The sequence below is a fragment of the Anabrus simplex genome, chromosome 1 (assembly GCF_040414725.1).
Source record: "Anabrus simplex isolate iqAnaSimp1 chromosome 1, ASM4041472v1, whole genome shotgun sequence".
Taxonomy (NCBI): domain Eukaryota; kingdom Metazoa; phylum Arthropoda; class Insecta; order Orthoptera; family Tettigoniidae; genus Anabrus; species Anabrus simplex.
The window spans coordinates 897,166,790-897,178,855 of NC_090265.1; the positions used below are offsets into that span (position 1 = coordinate 897,166,790).

The following is a 12,066-nucleotide window of genomic DNA, read 5'->3' on the forward strand; positions in this document are numbered from 1 at the left end:
GTTGCCTCCACTTACTTGTGCCAGAGTCCGTCTCCATAGCTAAATGGTTAGCGTGCTGGCCTTTGGTCACAGGGGCCCCGGGTTCGATTCCCGGTAGGTTCCGGAATTTTAACCATCATTGGTTAATTTCTCTGGTACGGGGGCAGGATGTATGTGTCTTCATCATTATTTTATCCTCATCATGACGCGCAGGTCGCCTAAGGATGTCAAATCGAAAGACCTGCACCTGGCGAGCCGAACATGTCCTCGGACACTACCGGCACTGTGATGGCGGCGCGTGTGGTTATACATTTTCCTCGTTCTCCTCTGATTATAGAAATTTTGAAAGAAGGAATTAAACGTGTAGTTCACCATGACTTTAAACCCCACATGCATAGTTCGAAATTCGAAACACAGCCGCTTTGATGAGGATCCAGTGATAATGCCACTTATCATGATATCCTCGTTATACTTACCTTTAAAACAATAATCTCGATCAACATCTAGCCTTTCAGGCTATCAGAATCTTAATTTATAGTCGCTAATCCATAATGTGAAATTTTAACTTACTGCATTTGGCATAACTATTCTAGGTCGTTATTAGGTAAAACATGAGGGTCATTATGACCTTATGTTAGAATATCGCACATTGAATTTTATTACCTCAAAGGGTCTCCGACTGCTCATTTAGACCTGTGTTCACCAACGTCGGTAACTTTTGCTGTTATCTTAGATTTCCAAAACTTGGATAATGGCATTACCTCGGATAACAGAATGTATTATCTCGGTTTACCAAAACTAAATTTTCGTTTCAGTTTGTATTTTAACCTTGAATTTTTCATATACTGCACAGAAAACAAATGACTAGTGCTGCCACCACTATCGAAATGTAAACAAGACTTGATTTTATTCGGGGTTTGCAAATAGTTTATCATAAATTATGTTCGCTATTGACCAGAAAGAAAGAAAGAAGCCTAATATGACTTTCCAAGAGAATCAATTGTTATTGAATTTGGTGGCAGAAAGCATTAACATAATCGAAAATAAGAAAACAAATTATAGCCTACACATTGTATATTTCACTCAAAAATAAGGTAGTATTCTTTAATTCTTCATTAACAAATCATCCAGTCGTGTACCGTACAATATATATGCTATAATCCAGAGTTCACCTTAGGCCTATCTTTGTGTTGAAAATTCAAGGTTATGTTCGATCATGGATAACAGTGACAATGTCGAAGCTTTAGATAACCTAAAATATGTTTCAAAATCAGTGTCGCCGTAGTCTTCAAAGTATGTAGTGTGTTCTTTTTATCCACGTAGCACGTTTTATTGCATAATCTTGGTCATATTCCTCTTCGCTCTGATTTTCTCTTTCAGTTAAATGTTCCAGTCGTCTACAGGCTGGCATCATGAAAGGCTTCTTCGATTTCCTGTTTTACCAGCCATCCTTTCTCTGGTAAAAATGTAAACCGAGATAATGTTGTTGGAGAACACAAATGTAACTGTTATCTCGGTTTTCTTAGCTTTAAACCAAGATAAAAGCTTTTACTCGTGTAGGTGATTATAGGCCTTAAACGCTGAAAAAGGTAGAAACCATTGCCTTGGAATATAAATAACTTGTGTGGAAATGAAAGTCGATATCTACATGAACATTTTCAATTACACATAATGCTTATCCTCCACAGAACGAATCCATCCCATAACTTCTAAACGATGTGGTAATGAACACCTATTAATTTAATTTTCCTGCTACAACCCTGACGCTCCCATCTAAGAATTTCCGTTATGTTTAGAAATATTTGTCATCAGGACGAACTTTTCCAGACTTCTATTGCTTGCCATCATGAGTTAGAATTTTATCACGGGATTACTTACACAACAAGGTTGAAAAACAATAAAATAGTGCATATAGTTTAGACTCTTTATTTCATTACTTATCGTGCTCAGAATACATCATTGCACATGTTTTTCTCAAACCTTTATACTAACATTTACACCTCGCTTGGAACTCGAAGACAGTATCCTTCCAGTACTGGAAAATATTTTAAATAATAATTTACAGAAAAGTATATATTGTAAATTTATGAAACATCTGAAGAATTTAGTTTCAAACCGATATAAGTGCTACAGAATACTTTTCTAACTAATCAACCATGCAATTGGGTTGTTTTAAAGTCTGTGAGTGATGACTCCTGACTTACTGAAACATATGTACTTGACAATTAAAATTAACTTCCCTTTATGCTGCAAAAATAAACATTAATTTCTCGCGGACTGTTGAGATTAGATATTTTAAATAGCGAGAAATCACTTAAATTATGCTTTTAAAGCCTAGCGTAAACATTTTCATCAGTGTTAGGTAATTACGGTTTTGGTAAATTTGTATTCTTTGACTGAGAAACAAATTAAAATATGTTGAAAACAAACAAAAAATATTAAAAATTAAAAATGTCATATGTAGATCTTGGAAGTCACTTTTAAACTCGATGACAAACACCTAAATTTAGCTCACATTGCTACGCTGAACCATACAATTCTGCTTCAAAATGCTGGGTATTTTCTAATAATACTTTCTACAAATTTAAGGCTCACATTGCTATAGTTTTTTGGAATATTACACTACTGTATAGCATTCCATTTAACTGTTCGTCAGTGCTCAACTCCGATGTCTTTCTCGACCCTAGACCTTAGATTGCCTTTTGTGCAGATTTGGGAAGTAACTGAGTAAAAGTAATCAGATTACTTTTAACGATTAGATTCCCAATAAGTTTTACTCTTAATCGTTACTTTTTACAAAAAAGTAATTTTTACTTGTACTTTACTTCTTGAAATAAAACTGTAATCTTTACATTCTAGTAACTGATGTACAACGCACGGCAGCGGAAACGGGGAAGAAATACATGATGATGAATATAACTTTCTCAGTTCTACTACAATAGAATCAGTAATTTCACCAGTTCTGGATGAGGTATTTTCTTATCTTTCCAGTACTCCCAAAGGCATCATACTTATCCCAACTATGTTCTTAAAATTAAAGTTATAGGAAACTAGTACATATTTAGAGGAACATTTGCTGAAAGTTTTTATCTCTCTCTCTCTCTGTTTTAAAGTACTCATTTTTGTTTATAATAGTTGGAAAGAAAATAGCTATTTTTTAATACTTGAGGATACCTGTACAGTACAATATGGTAATTATACTGTATTAATAATTTTCGTTATGGAGAAACACAGATACCTGTAGAATATAATTGTAATAGAGCAACAGAACATGTTTCCATTTAAAAATTCGCCGTTTTATAGCTCGCAACAGATCCACAGATATCGTCGCCATAAGACCTATCTTTGTCGGTGCAACGTAAAGTAAAATTGCAAAAAGAAAAAAACACACATACACAGAAAGAGGTCATTCCTTGACCTTAGCTGGACGGGAGACCCCCCCCTCAAGCTGCCGAGATCTTTTGTGCGTTTCGTCGATCTAAAATGCGGATGAATTTTTAAATAGAAACGTATTCTTGTGCTCTATTACAATTATAAATATTCTAAAGGTATCTGGTGTTTCTCCATAACAAAAATTATTAATATTATTCCCATATTGCACCGTCCAGACCTCCTGAAGTATTAAAATCATAGTTGTTTTCTTTCCAATTATTACAAACAAAAATATAATAACCTCAGAACAAAGAGATTTTAATTAAAGTTTCCTAAAATGTTCCTCTAAATATGAACTAGTTACCTGTAAAAAATCGTATGCCTGAGACCATTAGTTTAAGGACAGGAATCAAGTTCACAAAATATGCAGGTTTCCTCAAAATTTCAATACGGGTATTCCTTCGAGTGCCCCTGTAGGGCGTCTTTTAATTAAATGCAAAGATGTAATTCACCCCAAAGTGGTCGAGGCTCAGCGATGAAATATTTAAGAACCAATTAATTTACTTGTAAAGTAAATGACAAATGAATTTGAAGCGCATAAAGTCATTAACTAAAAACTGATGTGAAAACACAATTTCGCAAGTTTCAAGCTATCATATTTAGTCTCACATAGCGACGATAGCCACTTCTTGTCTCCCTGCTAAAACTACACACAAATTAAGTAATATCTTCTTTTGCAATTTTTTGTGTTATTCCATCCCCTTGCAAAAACATTTCAGTGATTTCCGTACGATTAACGTTCTGAAAATTAATTGTAATTGTAATTTTAGTGATTACTTGTTGAAAAATTAATTTGAAATTCAGGAGCTTTCTTGTAAACGCCACTTAAGTAATTTGTAATTCAGGAGCTTTCTTGCAAACACCACTTAAGTAATTTGTAATTCAGGAGCTTTCTTGCAAACACCACTTAAGTAATTTTTTACACTTCTTGTTTTTGTGTTAAAAATTATTGTTGAATGACATGCTCGCGCGCGTTTTCAAATGTAAATTGGGCGTGACTTAATGTTCTTGCACAGTTTTATACTGGAGCACGAACACGTCATTCTAACAAGAATTTTGAACTTGAAAGCAAAAATGTGCAAAAAAATTAAAAGTAGTATTTGAAAGAAAGCTCTTCAATTGTAACTAAATGAAATATTTCTCAGGTAACTGCAATTCCCCCCAATTTCTTTTTTCTTGTACTCTTCCCATTACTGCTTTAATGTTGGTTTTGAGTTGAAGCGCCGGGCTCTCCTAGCTTTCAGAAGAGAGGTAGCACATCCCATTACTAAAGGAAGATCACATACTTGAGTCTTCAACGATTTCATTGTACGCCTAAAACCGAAGCTGATACGAGTCTGTCTGGAAATCTTGTAGCCTTCAAATTCTCCACGATGTCTATCGCCGACACTGCATCTCACCTGTAAAGACAATTATCTGTGTCTGGGAGAGAGACTTTTAAATTCAGCTCAGTCATCCACATTGGAGTGTTCTCACCTTATCTGCTGAGGATCCGTAGATGTAGGCTGAGACCATCCAATTCATTCAATCATCCAATCACTCATTTAATTATGAACGCTCCCTCGCCCGTTGGTGGCTATCCGTGACAGGGAAAGAGGAGTCTTTATCCATTCATTCATGCATGAATACAATCCAAGCATACAACTCATCCAGGCATGTAGTCATCCATTCAACTGTTCATTCATTCGTACAGTCATTCAGTTAATGTACAATGTATATTGTAAGCTAAGGATAAATCTGTTCGGACTCGCAACCAAAACAAATACTTGCTCTAATTAATAGTAAGGGTAAGATACATGTTGTCCTGACCTAGAATATAATAAAACACTGTTAATGTCTAAAATGTTCAAAAATTACAATTTAGAAATTGGTGTAAACTAGTGATTAGGTGTAATTATAAGTTTTAAGGTAGTAGTAGAATAATTAACGTAACAAGAAAAACATCCATGAATCAAAAACAATTTGTATTGCAATAAATGGTTACTCTCTCCTCAGTTCCATGCGATCCGGAACTGGGGGATGGGAGTATTCTATTCTATTCTATTCTATTCTATTCTATTCTATTCTATTCTATAAAGACAAAAATCAGTCAGTGATCCCTTTTTGTTGCACAGGCATTTATTTGGACTATGTAAGCCAATGGTGCAAATTATATGGTAAGAGTTCTAACAGAATTAAACAGAAATTCTTAGAATTATGAAGACAATCGTCTCCTTGGCTGAATGGTCAGCATTGTGGCCATCTCAGAGGGTGCCGAGTTCGATTCCCGGCCGGGTCGGAGAATTTAATCCCATCTGTTTAATTCTTCTGGCTCGGGGACCAAGTGTTTGTGTTTGTCCCAACACTCTCCTCTTCATATTTACACAACACTACCAACCACTACAGAAACACGCAATAGTGATTACATCCCTCCATATAGGGTTGGCGTCAGGAAGGGCATCCGGCCGTAAAACAGGAAAAATCCACATGTGCGACACAGTTCTCATCAAAAACCCCACAGGTACGTGAAAAGTGGCAAAAGAAGACTTGCAATGATGAAGACAAAAGCCATTTACTGAAACGGAACCTTTCATTTTTACACTGTACTCTCTTATCTCTATAAACAAAAATATCACCGTATTTTCTAATTTTATTACAATTTATTGCGGATTATATTAAATCAATGTAAAGACTTCTGAATTCAAATATTCAGCATTTTTCTAAACCTACATTGCTGTCTGCATTATTTTTCAATTTTTAAAATATGAAATATAAATTTTGAGTTGCTTTTTACCCGACATTGGCAATTTCAGTAAATTATATATTTTCTGGTATCGTTTTTCTTGTATTAGTGTATATAATTGATATATATATTAAAAAAGATAAAATGTCAAATAAAATAAATCAAGGTTTCATCAACTGAAGTCCAGCTCGTCCGAATCGCGCGCGCGTGTGTGTATTGGAATGATATGTACGGAACGCCAAACATTCCAGGAAATTACTAAGCATGGCTATTTCAAACAGTGATACTTGCTCAGAGGCCCAAGGTGGGTTGGAAGGCAGAAACAAGAGAGGGGAATGTCCAGCCTATAAGCAGAGTGTATTACTACCGCTGATACCCCCTGTGTGATAACTAGTGTTCCGTGTTGAACTGGTGAAAATTATTCTGCAGCTATGAATGCAGAAGATCTCGAGAAGTTGCTGAATGGTATGGACGAAATCTTGGGTAAGGAGTACAAGATGAAAATAAATAAGTCCAAAACAAAAGTAATGGAGTGCAGTCGAACGAAGGCAGGTGATGCAGGAAATATTAGATTAGGAAATGAAGTCTTAAAGGAAGTAGATGAATATTGTTACTTGGGTAGTAAAATAACTAACGATGGCAGAAGTAAGGAGGATATAAAATGCAGACTAGCACAAGCAAGGAAGAGCTTTCTTAAGAAAAGAAATTTGCTCACTTCAAACATTGATATAGGAATTAGAAAGATGTTTTTGAAGACCTTCGTGTGGAGCGTGGCATTGTATGGAAGTGAAACATGGACGATAACTAGCTCAGAAAGAAAGAGAATAGAAGCTTTTGAAATGTGGTGTTAGAGGAGAATGCTGAAGGTGAGATGGATAGATCGAATCACGAATGAAGAGATACTGAATCGAATCTTGAGAGAAGATCGATTTGGCTAAATTTGACGAGAAGAAGAGATAGAATGATAGGACACATCTTAAGACACCCAGGACTTGTTCAGTTGGTTTTTGAAGGAAGTGTAGGTGGTAAGAACGGTAGGGGTAGATCAAGGTATGAATATGACAAGCAGATTAGAGCAGATGTAGGATGCAATAGTTACGTAGAAATGAAAATGTTAGCACATGATAGGGTGGCATGGAGAGCTGCATCAAACCAGTCTATGGACTGATGACTCAACAACATGTAGTTCACCGAGGGAAAAGTCTTTGTTGATTTACAACGGATATCAGCATATTGTGGACTATAGCAACTGACTTATTGGCGTTGCATAGATTTCAATTAAAGTAAAAGGAAGGAAGAACAGCAACAAAAAATAATACAGTTTCAGGCGAGGCACTTGCATTCCGGATGAAGTGATGAATTAGGTAACAAACAACGTGCAAGGGAAACGGACAGTATGATTTCAATAACTTACACCGAAAAAGTAGGCCAGCTCTTCAATCGAGGCATCCGACGGAAAAGAATGGGGCATACAAAAGACCCGATTGATTCTGAAGGAGTAGGCCTAAATACTACAGGAAAACCACATAGCAATGAATGACGATGAAAAATTCCTACTTGAAGATGACAACAGGGGGCCTAAAGGCAGAACGTTAGTGTTTGCCGGCGATAAAGGAAAACCTGCGTTATCAAGTTCTTCATTCTTCGCTGACAGAGTCTTTGAAAATTCAAGCAAGTAGTTTGGACAGTTATTTATCACCCATGCTTATCTTGGAAGTTCTTGAGAAGAAATTAACATCATTTCAGCTACCTACGCACTGTTACCGAACAAGAAACGGGAAACATGTCACCGTTTATTCAAAGCTGTTAAAAACAATGTACCAGGATCGCCATCGTCCATTGAGCTAAAACGCTGTTTCCTGAAGCTGAGATTTTTTGTTGTAACTTCTATTTTAATCAGTGTCTATGCAGGGAAGTACCAGATTGTGGCCTTGTTACTACGTACAGAGAAAATGAAGAGGCCGAGCGAGTTGCCGTGCGGTTAGGGGCGCACAGCTGTGAGCTTCCATCCGGGAGATAGTAGGTTCGAGCCCCACTGTCGGCTGCCCTGAGGATGGTTTTCCGTGGTTCCCCACTTTCACACCAGGCAAATGTTGGGGCTGTACCTTAATTAAGACCACGGCCGCTTCCTTCCCACTCCTAGCTCTTCCCTACCCTATCGTCGGTGTGAAGTAAAGCAACTTGTAAGCAAACAGACAAAACGAAGAGATTCTACTTCATAATCGAGTGTGCTCAGCACTAGCGCATTTACCTTAGAAATGATTGATGATGGTTGGCTATGTACTCAGGAGAGCACACCTGAAAACCAGAATCTACAGGTGTTTTACGACTATGTTGTCGATGAATGGCTGGATAATGAGCATACCAGTACGCCAACTATTGTGGAAGGGGGCATCGGACAAATATCGTTTCTGAAGACTGAAACCAAAGAATGAACAGTTTAATTTCGAGAGCGCACCCGAATGCATATTCACTGATCAAGACTCCTTGAGGTAACGTAGAAATCAGCAGTGAATATCGATGAGAGGATTTCAAAGGCCTTAAAACAATTGTAGTTGATGGCAAACTAAGACCATTCCTTGTTTGCGTGGGAAACTGCAGTGAAACAATAACGTTTGTGTGGCTTACGCTCGGAAACTGCAGTGAAACAATAACGTTTGTGTGGCTTACGCTCGGAAACTGCAGTGAAACAATAACGTTTGTGTGGCTTACGCTCGGAAACTGCAGTGAAACAATAACGTTTGCGTGGCTTACGCTCAGAAACTGCAGTGAAACAATAACGTTTGCGTGGCTTACGCTCAGAAACTGCAGTGAAACAATAACGTTTGTGTGGCTTACGCTCGGAAACTGCAGTGAAACAATAACGTTTGTGTGGCTTACGCTCGGAAACTGCAGTGAAACAATAACGTTTGCGTGGCTTACGCTCAGAAACTGCAGTGAAACAATAACGTTTGTGTGGCTTACGCTCAGAAACTGCAATGAAACAATAACGTTTGTGTGGCTTACGCTCGGAAACTGCAGTGAAACAATAACGTTTGTGTGGCTTACGCTCGGAAACTGCAGTGAAACAATAACGTTTGCGTGGCTTACGCTCAGAAACTGCAGTGAAACAATAACGTTTGTGTGGCTTACGCTCGGAAACTGCAGTGAAACAATAACGTTTGTGTGGCTTACGCTCGGAAACTGCAGTGAAACAATAACGTTTGCGTGGCTTACGCTCAGAAACTGCAGTGAAACAATAACGTTTGTGTGGCTTACGCTCAGAAACTGCAGTGAAACAATAACGTTTGCGTGGTTTACGCTCAGAAACTGCAGTGAAACAATAACGTTTGCGTGGCTTACGCTCAGAAACTGCAGTGAAACAATAACGTTTGTGTGGCTTACGCTCAGAAACTGCAGTGAAACAATAACGGCAATAGTCATCATTAATTGTTTTGCTCATTGCTGAGCGTCGAGGCTTCATAACTCTATCATTTCTGCGTTGCAGCCTTGGCAAGATGTCTCCATCCAGAGCGGTTTTCAGCTTTCGTTAACATGATCTGAAGAGGTAGGGCAGTGCACTTTTAATTGTGTAAATATTGTAAATATTGTAAATATATAAATATTCTGAATCATTAAGGAAGAAAAAGGCTTGAGAATGGAATATCACTGGATAATCATATAGGCCTAAATATGTAAATATTTTTGAATCAACATTAAAAAAGAAAACTTACATAAAATGAACACCTATATCTATGAGGAACGCAAAGAGACTACCTCACCGTGGTGTTCCCTGGAAACGGCGTAAAGTCGGCTAAATATTTCTTATAATTTATGAAATTAACAGCTATTCTCACACTCACATTCCTTAGTTCTGCAAAATGTTGCTTGTCAGTTTCATGTTCTCCATAATGTTTTGAAGTTCTGTGTGACTAAAAGAAAAACGAAAATCACTTTAATTGTGGAATAAATGAGAAATCATTACGAAGCATGATGATAACACGGTTCTTAATCATAAACAATTCGTGATTTATTAGGCACGCCATCGTCAAAAATAACAACAGTAATAACGAGTTAGGGCCGATGACCTCGAAGTTAGGCCCTTTAAACAACAAGCATCATCATCAATAACGAGTTATCATTCAATCACTACAACTGCGTCGTTGGGAGGATACAGTGCAGGAATGTAAAATGTGGGAAACATGAGGATTTGGAGAAGATGGCTTCCTCAGTCCTGAAATTCAAAAATACTTTGTATATATGTTATACCGTACGTGCAGTCGGTTGTCTTCCGCATAGTACGCGATCCCTTGAAGAGAGTTGCTGTTAAGACCCCAGTTAGAGTGTGGTTCCAGTGTATGGGACCAACACCAGGACTACTTGATTCGTAAGAGCCAAAGGAAATGAGCATGATTTGTTCTGGAAGATTTCCAACAAAAGAGCAGTGTTACGAAAATGTTACAAATTTTGGGCTGGGAGGACTAGAGAGTAAGGAGAAAAGCTGCTCGACTAAGCGGAATGTTCCAAGCTATCAGAGGGGAGATGGTGTGGAATGACATTAGTAGACGAGTAAGCTTGAGTGTTGCTTTTAAAGGTAGAAAATATCGGAATACGAAGATAAGCTGGAATTCAAGAGGACAAATTGGGGAAATATTCATTTATAGGAAGAGACATAGAGGATGAAATCATTTATCAGGACAAATGTTCAATAAATGTCCAAGTTCTTTGAAATATATATATATATATAAGAGTTTTGTCAGTACATTGCTCAGAATTTGAAAAGAATGGCATTTCTCTATCGGTCACGTCCACAGTAACTAGGAAATGTAGTTTATACTTTGCCTAATTTATCTCTGTCTGTCTGTCTGTCTGTCTGTCTGTCTGTCTGTCTGTCTGTCTGTCTGTCTGTCTGTCTGTCTGTCTGTCTGTCTGTCTGTCTGTCTGTCTGTCTGTACACGCATCACGACAAAACGGCTCAAGAGAATTTAATGAAAATCGGTATGCAAAGTCAGGGTATGAGCCACTACAATTTAGGTTATAAATCATTCTATTCACACTGAGTGAAATGGTACTTTAGGGGAAGGCCTGAAATTTAATTCTCAAATATTTATGTCATTAATGGTCCTATGGATAAATACTACATAACTAAACTTATATATAATTAAATTTCCGACTATTTATGTCTTATACATTTTTACCGCACTGGCTATGATAACACAGATATTCATGAAATTGTATTTATGTTGCTAAGTCCATAACAACGCCGAGCCACGAGAAAATGGGTAAACAGAATTTAATGAAAATCGGTATGTAGAGTCGGGAATGAGAAATTACAGTAAAAGCTATAAACATTTTTATTCATCCTGGATGAAATTGTAATTTAGGGGAAGGCACCCAAAATTTAATTTTTAAATTCCTATCTTATTGGTCCTATCGAAAAGTACTACATAACAAAAGTTATAGAGAATACAATTTCCGATCATTTATATTTTATTTAGTTTTACCGTACCGACTATGATAAGAGTGGTATTTCAGAGTCGGAAGAAAACTAAATAAAGGCCTACAATATCGAAAGCGCATAACACTGATCAACAATGACATTACATTAACCATTGTTTGTTGTGATGTTCTTTGTCTTTTATACTGCCACTCAACTCCGATAGATGGGACAACTGCTGCGTACCGAGTATAACAGTCCGACTGAATATTGGCGGGAAATAGTTGGAGAATTAGAAAACTTTATTCTTATTATGTCATTCCTCTGGTTCATACATTTCCCGATATTGCTGGTACGCAACACACTGGCTCATCATAGTATCCAGTCGTGATTGAGACAGTGGAGTGAGCGGATGTGCTGAGTAGAGTGCTGAATATGGGCGATTCACTAGTGCAGTACAGGGCAGCTATAGGAAGGTGGAATGAAGGAGTGAAATGTGAAAAAGTGAAAGGAGAGA

The 12,066-nt window shown here is 37.4% G+C and overlaps 1 protein-coding gene across 3 annotated transcripts in view; it reads right to left on the minus strand.

Moving 5' to 3' along the window:
* Positions 1–12,066, minus strand: part of LOC136857723 (uncharacterized) — a 135,437-nt gene that overhangs the window by 50,365 nt on the left and 73,006 nt on the right. For 2 of the 3 annotated variants that reach the window (XM_068225287.1, XM_068225289.1), the window contains exon 3: positions 1,890–4,811. The exons of the other annotated variant lie outside the window; for it this stretch is intronic. The gene's annotated coding sequence lies outside the window, so the exon portion shown is untranslated. Of the gene's footprint in view, positions 1–1,889; positions 4,812–12,066 lie in introns of those variants that run through there. 3 annotated transcript variants of the gene reach the window in all.